Source organism: Schistocerca nitens, chromosome 8, assembly GCF_023898315.1.
Source record: "Schistocerca nitens isolate TAMUIC-IGC-003100 chromosome 8, iqSchNite1.1, whole genome shotgun sequence".
NCBI classification, from domain to species: Eukaryota; Metazoa; Arthropoda; class Insecta; order Orthoptera; family Acrididae; genus Schistocerca; species Schistocerca nitens.
In genome coordinates, this window is record NC_064621.1 from 94867652 (window position 1) to 94879704 (window position 12053).

The 12053-nt window shown below is 39.6% G+C and overlaps 1 protein-coding gene across 2 annotated transcripts in view; it reads left to right on the plus strand.

Moving 5' to 3' along the window:
• The first annotated feature begins 6448 nt into the window (after positions 1 to 6448).
• LOC126198843 (protein roadkill-like) overlaps positions 6449 to 12053 on the plus strand; it is a 92422-nt gene continuing 86817 nt past the window's right edge. Inside the window, exon 1 of one of the 2 annotated variants that reach the window (XM_049935428.1) lies at positions 6449 to 6579. The gene's annotated coding sequence lies outside the window, so the exon portion shown is untranslated. The remainder of the gene's footprint in view (positions 6580 to 12053) is intronic. The other variant, XM_049935426.1, reaches the window with a different exon arrangement.

Below are 12053 nucleotides of genomic sequence, written 5' to 3' on the forward strand. Positions count from 1 at the left end.
CGAGGCAGAGAAAATCCCTGACCCCGCCGGGAATCGAACCCGGGAACCCGGGCGTGGGAAGCGAGAACGCTACCGCACGACCACGAGATGCGGGCGCAGTCGCTTGTTCTACAGCTGTTTTTACGTCGCTTTCAATCTTTGCAGATATCTCGCGATCCTTTACTTCTAGCCATTCATATAATTCTTTTTCTACTTTTTGAGCTTGCACTTCCAAATATGCGTCAATACTTTTCCGTGCATCTATCTCCGCATTATCTACGCGGTTGGTTAAAGTCTGGACATTATCTTCAAGCCTAGCCTGCGATATCTGTAATTTTTGCATTTCGCCGGCTAAGCTTTACACAAGATCGGGTATTTCTTTGCACGCGTCCCGCATCTCGGCAAGTTCGCTTTGGATACTGTCTAGTTTTGCTTCACTGCGCTGCTCTAGCTCAATGAGCTTTTGCGTTAATTTTTTCTCCTGCGCATGCAGCATCTGAGCCAGTTTTTCGTCTCTTTGTTTTTCCCTCTGTTCTGACATTCTTTCTTTTCCCCTTACTTTCTGTTCTCTTTGTTGCTCTTGCTCACAGAGCATCAGAGCCAGATTCTGATCTCTTTCCCTATCTCTTTCTTCTAACCTGCGCAGAAATTCTGCAAATGGGTCTGCAATCGGTGAGCATACTGGTGCCCCGCTTAATCTAGCACTCGATTGGCCCCCCTGCCCAGGCAGTGGAGTTGTTACTCTATTCCCATTCTGCTGTGGAGCGTCATTCACCGTCCACAGATCCTCGCCCCCCGCTCCAGAAATTATGTTATCCGAGGCGGTGGCTTGGGATTCGTTTACGTATTGCAAATGATCCTCACTTTCCATATTAACAGAATTTTGTTCTTCTGGTACGGATGCATTAGGTTGTCCTATCTTACCCATACTAACAGAATTTTGTTCTTCTGGTACGGATGCATTAGGATGTCCTATCTTACCCATACTAAATTCACTTTAAGCCACTGACGAATCTTTAACACTGATACACACACGATTAATTATCCCCTCCAAAAATAAACATATAAATAAACAAAACGAATAATTATCCCCTCCAAAAATAAACTCATAAATACAAAAAACACTGAAGGTATCTCATGTGCACATGGGTTCGATATTCCGCACAGAGCTACACAGGATGCTTGCACAATAGGCCTTACCTTACTTATTTTTCTTTCTCGCAATCCTTTTTCGTTTCTACACTTTTTCCTCTCCAGATCTCCTCAGGGTGTGGTTTTGTTGTTGTACATGTAAAAGAATTCATACAAGCATTAATATTTTACAACAATTAGACACATACATAATTACATTCATTACAATAGAGTCAGATTTCGTAAATTTCGTATTTTCTTTAATCGGGCCCCAAAGTTGCGGCGCCAATCTCGCGTCCGTCGGCCGTCCTAATTTAATATATATATATATATATATATATATATTGTTATGGTTATTATTATTATTTTTTGATTGTTGCCGACTTACGTGGTGGGCCTTAATAAAAATGATATTTCATTTAATTTTGATTTTACGGTTAAATGCTTTCCTGAAGTTCTCCTTTTTAACAATATTAATCTCAAATTATTTGTTACGTTAATGAATGTTAGACTCGCTGAATCTTAAAACATGAGCATATAAGTTGTACAATGTAATAAACTTTTCATATTAATTTCCTCGGCTAGTCAGTTCACCTTAAAGCATAAGATCTTAAGTTATTAATTACAATTTCGGCCCACACACGCGCGAGAGTATTTTTCTTACCTCGGTTAACCATTGTATTGTAGTCAGAGTCCTGGCTCTGGGTCTCGGCTATGGTACTGAAAATAAGAATCTTAAAGCTAAGTATTTTCTGCAACGTCGGGCGGCTGTGGAGAAAAATTAATATTATGTTAATAGCGGGCGAGTTTTCCGCTTCCGCTAATTTTTCATAAGTTAATATCGCCACGTAATGGCGTCGTTGGCTGCATCGGCCGCTGCGATTGTTGAACTGTAAATTACTTGAATGCAGGTTAATTCAAGGAAGGCGGACATGAAATCGGGATCACCTCTTACAAATTAAAAGTGCACAATAATATTAAATCAGTATATTATATGCTTAACTCGTACAAATATGCTTACATTTGCCAGCACTCGCAAGATGTCCGTCGATACACAATAAAGACAAGAGAAAAAGTGAAGACGACTAAAAAAATTAACAAAAGAGCGTATCTTGTCGTCTCTTTAGATCACTTTGTTATATTTCTTTGCATTGCATTTCTCGACAGAGAAATTATTGTTTTACGGCTACATGAAAAAAAAAATATTATTCAGTTTATGGATGTGTCTTCTTTATAAATACTGTTTTTTAAGTCTTTTCGTAATATAGCACTGGGGACGCTATACACTGCAGTCTATCTCAAACGATTTCACAGAAACTATTCGGTAAACAAATTTCATTATTGCGTTGATTATAGCTTTATATATCAGCTTCGTGTTGACGAGTTTATCATTTCGTTAATGGTCATAGTTACTGCGATATTTGCTTGGAAGTAAGACACTGCATGAGATTAGAAAAAGTTTGCAATGAAAAATAGGGTTCGCTATGACTTTTCGTCTGATGCATATTACAAATGTTGCTCTGTATGATTTCGCTAACATACTGAATTTTTTTTTTACATTTGGAGCCGGCCTTTGTGGCCGAGAGGTTCTAGGCGCTACAGTCTGGAACCGCGCGACCGCTACGGTCGCAGGTTCGAATCCTGCCTCGGGCATGGATGTGTGTGATGTCCTTAGGTTAGTTAGGTTTAAGTAGTTCTAAGTTCTAGGGGACTGATGACCACAGATGTTAAGTCCCATAGTGCTCAGAACCATTTGAACCACTTTACATTTGGACGGAGGCCCCTGTCACTAATATCGCGAAAATTGATCTGATGTAGCACACTCATTTTCGATCGCGCGCCTAGCAGTAAAGTCAGAATGAAATATCCACAACATTCTTCATATTTCAAAAACGGTTTCACATACTGAAATGATAGCACACAAAGAGAATAATATTTTAACATATGGTTATAGTGTAAAACTTTATTATCTGCCGTGTTATTCCACTAACTACATACGTTGTCGATGAAAGAATATAATTTTTAAGGGCCATCGATAGCTGGTGAAATGAGAAATTCTGTGGGTTTTGGAACAGCATAAGTGAAGACATTACTCGTTAATTTTTGTAATGAGTATATGCTTTTTCTTAAGCTCTTGACCTTACCTTTCCTCAGTTGCTCACTTAACAAACCAGTTTCAGGATTCTCTCGCAGTTGCGTCTGCACGACATATTAGTGAGGTGATATTGTGTAAATTCTGCTGTGTTTTGGCAAAAGAAGCAAATTTTAACATGGCAACAAGAGAAATGTAGGTTTTACCCAAAATTCGCCACTCACTTTAGTTCTCTGAAAGTTACAAATGGATAAAAACCTAGGAGAAAATAAGTCTCTGCTTTTGTCACATTTTCAGCAGAATCCTTTCTAGATGCTAACCAAAGCATAGGTGACAGTAGATCTTTTTGATTGGTCACCACCATCCAAGTGTTGGCGCAGGGGGTCCGCTTAATATTTATAAAAAATGAGAGTGTAGGCTTCAGGTTAGAACGGAATTTCTCTTAGAGCCCCTGGCCAAAACCCCCACAACTACCACTTCTCACGCGTGCCCTGTCGTCTGCGCATCTACCAGCCACGTTATTCTGCGTGCACTCTAAGCAGATGATCACAGGTTCGAATCTCGGTCCGGCACACGTTTTCACTCGTCGCCGCTGATTCCGCATAAAGTTCTGATGCAGCTGACATCGACAGATCCGTTCCTTCCCTTTCCTTTCTCTCTCTCCCCCTCCCCTCTCCATCTTCGCTGTACGTAATATGTATCAAGCTGCGGATTCCACGTTATGTCTGTTATTTCAGACATGCCTAAAAGAACAGACACCACGCAATCCTGATTACGACTTCCTGTGTGTATTACACTCTGAATGGCATTGTAAATATAATACCTGTACTCTTCTTGATTTCTGCCCTTATCTGTAATATTTGAAGTAAATGATACGATATTTGTTTCTGTTCCATGTAACATAGACATTGGTTTAACGGCATTTATTTTTGTTACTGATTGCAATGCACGTGTGAAATGTTCCATTTAGCTGTATTGTAAGTATTTTGCTTTTATTCCACTTCAATTTTGTTTGCATCCGTTTTCTGTACTTCTCGCGTTAAATGGAGTATCGGTACTCTGTTAGCAACTTCTGACAGAATTGTTATTCAACTTTATTATGTCTTGTCATGGAATGCGTATGAAATTCTGCTTTGAGCGTTGTTGCCTCTTGCCACTGCCGTGCATTTCACAGTGATTTGCAGAGTACAGTTGTGGATATAGACGAGTATGGTTTGCAGTCTTACTGACTAGAGCATTTTAGCCCGCAAATGCTAAAAATACTACTGTTTTCACGCAAATATGTTCACATGTTATTAACAGGAACCACACACAATAGATTTAGCAGATATCAGTGTACTAGAATCATCCTCTCCCTACAGTGTAAATGTCAGAGCCCTCCATCAAATGCGAGGAAGTACGGAAAACGGATGTGAACAAAAATAACGTACAATATGATCAATATACAGTACTTACAATGCATTTAAAACGAAGAGTTCACACATGATTTCGTAAACACTAACAAATGGACATGAGTCCACAAAATATCATGCAACGAAACCGGTTTCCGTTTTCTATGAAACAAAAATGTCGAATCATTTACCCTACCGAGTGCTGTATTATAGTTGTAAGCAAAAATTAACCAAAATACGAGAAACATATTTACAATGCAATTCAAAGAGTGCAGATCATAGTCAGGAACGTAATACGATGAAACCAGTTTCTGTGTCATGTCAGATGACTTTTAGATTTTGATAATTGCTAAAGCGAAATTATTTTCACTTGATATGTTCACATGGTCGATTTTGCGATATTAGGTTTTACAAATAAATAATTTTACAGTCAAAAGGTGACCACAGTGACATTTTCGAAATTTTACATGACTGAACACCAGCTACGAGACATTATTATTATTATTATTATTATAAATTGAGATTTCTGGGATACCTTTCTTTGCAAAGTCACAAAAACGTTTCAAGTACACACTTTACCACCAGACTACGAGGCACACCAATAAAGTGTAACTGAAAAATATTATCTAATATAGTACCTATTGAGCAAAGTAGGACTGCTGATTTTCGTGCCATATTTTCGCTATTCGAATTCACTACTAGGCCACTATGAACGCTGTCGTTTTCTGTATCCGTATCGAAACAAGGACCATGCACTTTTCATATTTGGTGTTCCGTGGTGTACAGAACCTGTAAAGTTGCTTGGCTCGCTGTTCGCCGTGCTTCTGCCAGGCGGTCGACAGAACGTATATAAGATCGTCATGTTCCAAGGGTTGTCTTTACTGTTATATAACTAGATTTCTTAAAGTGTATTATTGGCACAACTCTGTAGGGATCTGTTATGAAGCCAGCTGTCAGTGTGAATTGCATATTGTTTATACGAGTATGCTGCAATAGCTTTCATTCCAATTTTGGTTTTGTTTAACTGTAGGTAACATGGTGTTTTGAGAGAAACCAGCCGCGAGGACAGCAATGTGTATGAACACAAATAAGAATGCCATGATAAATGTGTAGTGGTTTCTTATTACTATTGACAAGAATCAGGTGTGAGGCGCATATCTCTTTTCTTTTTTTTAAAATATGGAGTTCATTGTAGCAACTGTAATGTTCCCACAACCCTGTGGGGAGTAAAACAATTCGCTGTGAGACCTGAAGAAATTGTTTGCACAAATCGGTAAGTTTAATCGCTGGGTTTCAACCACACAGTAGATCTGAAAACCGATTTCGTCCGTCTTTCGACTGATAACGAACAAGACCTGTATTGTTTGAACAAAGCTCGAATGCGATGAATTAAAATACACGCAAATTGAGACTAAATATTTATAGGCTATTCTGTAATTCAGTTTATATACGAATCTGGTGCCGAATGCGTTAGCTAAAACTTGATGAGTGAAGCATTAAAAATCAACTTGCAAATTAAATCATTTAGAATACAGACGCTGTGCCTATTTATAATTGAAGAACTACCGTGATTACGACGAAAGTGTTCCGTTTCCTTTAAAGAAAGCAGAACAGATATTGGAACACAAGAAGTTAAGGTTCACGGTGACTGACGTAAAGTCTGTTGCGGCCTGTAATTGTGCGGCAGCAAGGACAAGAGAGTATAAATATTATTGTATACTCCATGGAGCAATCAAGCTGCACGCCGCTGTGTTGACTCTTTTTGTCGCGTGGCTGTAGACGCAGGGTTGTATCAGCAGCCCTTTGGGGGTGCTGGTTGTACTTAGTCACATTTATTGGGGAGCGCGTGCGGAAGGGTCAGGCGGAGCTGATCTGGCAACAGCGCTCTGTGACGTCAAACCAAGGTCGAAGCAGCTGCAGGCTTCGTGGCGCAGACCGCAGAAGCTCCGTAGCAGCGAGACCGCGAATACCGCTATTTGTTCGAAGGTAAGGTGGCTGACGTGTGACCTATTCTCGAGATTCTGGCAGCTAAGACTGTCTTACATTGTCGTGTTTGTGATTTGTTGTTAGCTCCTATCACAGGAACGTTGAAGTGCTGTTACTAGATTACAAATTAAGAGTAGGATCGTTACGAAAAGCATATAAGATTGCTTGTTAAGCGTTTAATAATTCATTAGTTAGTCATCACGCTGATATTACGTATTTAACGCTGAAAATGTAAGGAAGGTAAATAAATATGGAAAGAACGGAAAATGGCGCTGTGTTTTGTTGCGAAACATTCAAAACAGTGGGAATTTCGTTCTTTCTCAAAATCGCAAATACAGGTTTTCTTAATATGTTCAATGGACCACTGCGTTGAAACGTATTTTCGTAGGGCCCAACTTTACGAAAATGACTATTTCATAAACTTATTTCGCTAATAATAAATTTCGAAATCGACACATAAGTTATTATAATAATTTAAATTAACATGAGTAGGACTTTACGTAAGAATGGGAAAGGCAACCACTAACATGTAGCGGACTTTATGGTGTGTGGAGCATAGAAACACGTAACGGGAAACAGTATTCACACAAGCTTCAGAGCTTTTCCTCGTTCTCTATATAGTAAAAGTATGTGCATGAACCCAAATACATACGGACTGGCCGCAGGGGTGTAAGTTTGTTTGTGTGTGTGTGTGTGTGTGTGTGTGTTTACTTTTACTAGAAAAAGATCAGTGTTAACCCACTTCTCACTTCGATATTTAATTTGTTCATGTAGAAAGTAATGACTGAACGGTACGTTCAAATTTTTGTGGTGCTGAGTAGTGTATACATACCTCCATTCCAGCCTCCTCCGCCTTCTAAAATGACTTGTAATGTGAATAAGCAATAAAGCTCATTTGAATGCATGCAAATTGTCCCGTATGCTCTCTTCCTTGAAAGCAAGAATTTTTTTCGTGTCCAATAAATATATTTGATTGCTCTAAAGGTTTAATATTAGTAAAAATATTGCTTAAATAGGCAATAGCCAAGGTCTGTCACCGTTGTTTTCAGTTCGAAATTATTCTAAGAAGAAAGCACACGCCTCTTCCCTCACATCGGTGATATACTAATTTTCATGAGATAATCCCGTAACACAGTGAGTTAAAAATGTGGTTGCACTTAGTTGAATAAACTATTTAGTGGGCGAAGTTTTATGTATGTGATTGTGATGTCATTAAGAGCATTTTTATAACTTGGCAATAATTTTTTGCAGCAAATGCCATCAGTCAGTGGCTACTAGAACACTCCCTTTAAATATTTTTGTGTACAGCCCAATTATGTCACTCATGACCTATTGATACAGGTGTCAATGCAGGTGTCACATGGAATTTTATCTTCTAGAAAACAATTTAGGGGACAAAATATTTCAAAGCAGACACTTTATATAAAAAAACCGCATAAAAGATCCTCCACCGTTTTTATTCTACTAAACTATTGCATTGTTATATTCATCCATTCGTAATGAAAATTTGCATGATTTGAAACTAAAAGATTATTCTTTATATTCCTTAAACCAGAGGTATGTTGATTCGAAAGTGGGATCTTACGTATTTCTTTTGCTGTCTGGTCTGCGATAAATGCAGCTGTACTCAGTATGTGCCTCAACCGTACAAACGATCAGATTAACGAAAGTCAGAGTCAGCTGTTCAGTTTTTCGATAGAAGCGTCAGTTTTAACGTTTCTAAATTTCGGAAAAAGGCATGTAAGTTTGAAGAAACCCGTGCATGATCTCAGCGGAGCACAGGCAGTTTAAGAAACATTGTTTTATCCTTGCACCACATTTTCCATGATGTGTAATACTAAGGGGGTTCAAAATATCCCACAAAAATTAAGAAAAATAAATTTAAATTGTCGTTGACTTTTATTCACAACATCCATAAAAAAAAGAGATTGCGTGCGTGTGTGTGTGCGCGCGCGCGCGCGGTGCTGTCACTGACATGATCGAAGATCGTGCATTGACGATATTGATAACCCCACATATCATAAACCACTGGTGCGATATCAACCATACTTGTATCCTGTTCTGTCTTGCAACAATCGCCGTGGTGGTAAGAACCACCTACCTAACATCCATCGGGAGCTAAGTCATAAACATTGAGATGCGTGAATATTTTCTGCATCTGACATGAAGTTTTAATACACACACACACACACACACACACACACACACACACACACACACACACACACACACACAACTTTTTCTACTGAGACACAAAACAGTCGAATCAGCTTACGGAAATTCTTTACTCCTAGAAGCGGTTTTGACAGCTTTCAGCTGCGAAGCACAAACGGCTGTAAATGAAAAAAAAAAAACAGCCGTCTATAGGCTATGATGAGACATTACCATAGCCTTTAACAAAATAGCGTTTTAGACAGGCGAAGCAGCTGCGAATAGTTACATTCATCGCTGACTTAACATTTTTGGGCTAATTTTTACTGTAAAAATTGAGTTACGGGATCTGTTGTAAGAAATCATTAAAAACAAGTGTGTTCGAATTTTTAAAATACACACCGACAGAAAAAATCAAGAGACCGAAAATAATGTAATGAAATTTCGGGCATATATTTGTTTATGTAACATATTTAAGTGATTAACATTGCAAAATCAGAAGTTAATGAAAGAACGAGATAAGCCATTGCAAATGTGAAATTCTGGTACATTAGTAACCGGTGTAACCGCAAGAATGTTGAATACAAGCATGCAAAAGTGCAGGCACAGTGTTGTAGAGGTGCCGAAGTCAGTTTGTGGGCTGGAGTTCCATGCCTATTGCACTTGGTCCATCAATAAAGGTACGGTCAGTGCTGTGTGGATGACGCTGGAGTTGTCATCTGATGATGTTCCATGGAGACAGATCTGGTGATAGAGCAGGCCAAGGCCACATGCCGACGCGCTTTAGAGCAAGTTGAGTTACAACAGTCGTATGAGGGCGGGCGTTATCCTGTTGGAAAACACCCACTACAGTGCTGTTCACGAATAATAGCGCAACAGGTCGAACCACCACATTGATGTATATATTTGTATGTTGGGTGCATATGCTAACAGTGTGTGTGCTCCTGCTGTCATACGAAATCGCACCCCAGGCCATAACTCCAACGGTAGGTCCAGTTTGTCTAGCACACAGACAGGTTGGTTGCAGACCCTCAACTGGCCTACTTGTAACCAAGGCACGGCCATCACTGGCACCGAGGCAGAACCAGCTTTCATCAGAAAACACGTCAGATCCCCGCAGTACCCTCTAATGGGCTCTCGCACCATCAAAGTCTCAGATGGCGGTGGTTTGGGGTCAGTGGAATGCTAGCAACAGGGCGTCTTGCTCGGAGCTCTGTTTCAAGGAACAGATATTAACATTTCGTTGTCACTGTGGTGCCAACTGCTACCGTAGATGCAGTACGATGCGTCAGAGCCATGCGCCGAAACGGTGGTCTTCTGTGTCGGTAATTCTAACTGGCCGTCGGGAGTCCAGTCGTCTTGCGATCGTACATTCTCGTGACCACAGTTTCGTTGTCGGGTACAATGGCTGCATTCCCGCCGAGTGTTTCTGCGGTATTGTAGGAGCATCGAGCTTCTCGTAGCCATATTATATGACCGTGTTCAAAGTAAGATGTTGATAATGGCGTCTCATTCTCCTTAAAGGCACTCTTGACTAACATCAGCTCGCCACGTCCAATCTCAAGCCTAACTAACGCTCACGACGGTTACGTCGTGTGTGTAGAGCAAACTTGACTTGCATCCTCATAACTGCGCTGCTAGCGCCACTTTTATGCGAGTTGCAAGACATGAATAGCCGTCATTTTTCAGATGTGGAAACACATCTACCAACTTTCGTTATTTATTTATTTAAACGTCAAGTTCCGTAGGACCAAATTGAGGAGCAAATCTCCAAGGTCATGGAACGTGTCAGTACATGAAATTACAACATGAAAGTAACAACAGATACAAATAAGTTTATGAACCAGAAAAAAGTGAAGCCACGAGTTTAAGTAAGCGCAGTCAACAATACAACAAGAAACAGCTTAATTTTTCAAGGAACTCCCCGACAGAATAGGAGTGAGCCATTAGGAAATTCTTCAGTTTAGATTTGAAATCGCGTGGATTACTGCTAAGATTTTTGAATTCTTGTGGTAGCTTATTGAATATGGATGCAGCAGTATACTGCACACGTTTCTGCACTTGCCAAGGAAATCCGAGCGAAATGCAGGTTTAATTTCTGCCGAGTAATAATTGAGTGAAAGCTGCTTATTCTTGGAATAAGCTAATGTTGTTAACAGTTGACAGTAAGGAATATATATGTTGAGGCCAATGTCAGAAAACCCAGACTCGCGGACAGTGATCGACAAGAGGTTCGTGAACTTACACCACTCATTGCGCGAACCGCCCGTTTCTGAACAAAAAATCTAAAAATGTACCATTTTAGAATGGGAAGAGTTACTCAAAGATCTAATACCTTACGACATAAGCGAATGAAAATAAACAAAGTAGACTTAATTTTCGTGTCGAACGATCACTTACAACAGAGGCCGTTCGAATAGTAAAGATGGCAACATTAAGTCTGAACAAGATCCTGAACATGGGCTTTCCACGACAGTTTACTAGCTGAACACCTAGAAATTTGAACTGTTCAGTTTCACTAATCATGTGCCGATTCTGTGAAATTAAAATGTCTTTTTTAAAAATTGTGTGTTAGAAACTGTAAAAACTAAGTCATACTGTGATTTAGCGTTAGTTTTCTAAAAGCCCTGAACTTATGTCATGAACTGCACTATTTGAAACAGAGCCAATGTTGCACAAAACATCGTTTGCTATCAAGCTAGTGTCATCAGAGAACAGAAATATTTTAGTGTTACCTGTAAGACTTGAGGGCATATCATTTATATAAACAAGGAACAGGAGTGACCCCAACGCTGACCCTCGGGCACCCTCCATTTGACCATATCCCCCTCAGACCTCACATCACAGCCATTCTCAACACTGTGAATAATAACCTTTTGTTGTCTTTGCTAAAGTAAGAGGTGAACCGATTGTGAGCTACTCCCCGTATTCCGCAATGGTCCAACTTCTGGAGCAATATTTTGTGATTAACACAATCAAACGCCTTAGTTAAATCAAAAAATATGCCTAGCGTTCGACCTTTTGTTTAACCCATCCAGTACCTCACAGAGAAAAATATTTTCAGTTGTTAGACGACTTCTAAAGCCGAACTGTACATTTGATAGCAAATAGTGTGATATACAGTGGTCATTTACCCTTACATACATAGCCTTTTCAGTAACTTCAGCAAACTCTGATGATGGCATAGATATAACTCTAAAATTGTCTACATTACCCATTTCTCCATTTTTTATAAAACGGCTTTACTACTGAGTACTTTAATCGTTCAGGAAACTGACCATTCCTAAAGAAAGAATTAAAACGCCTTGGTGTTATTTTTTGCC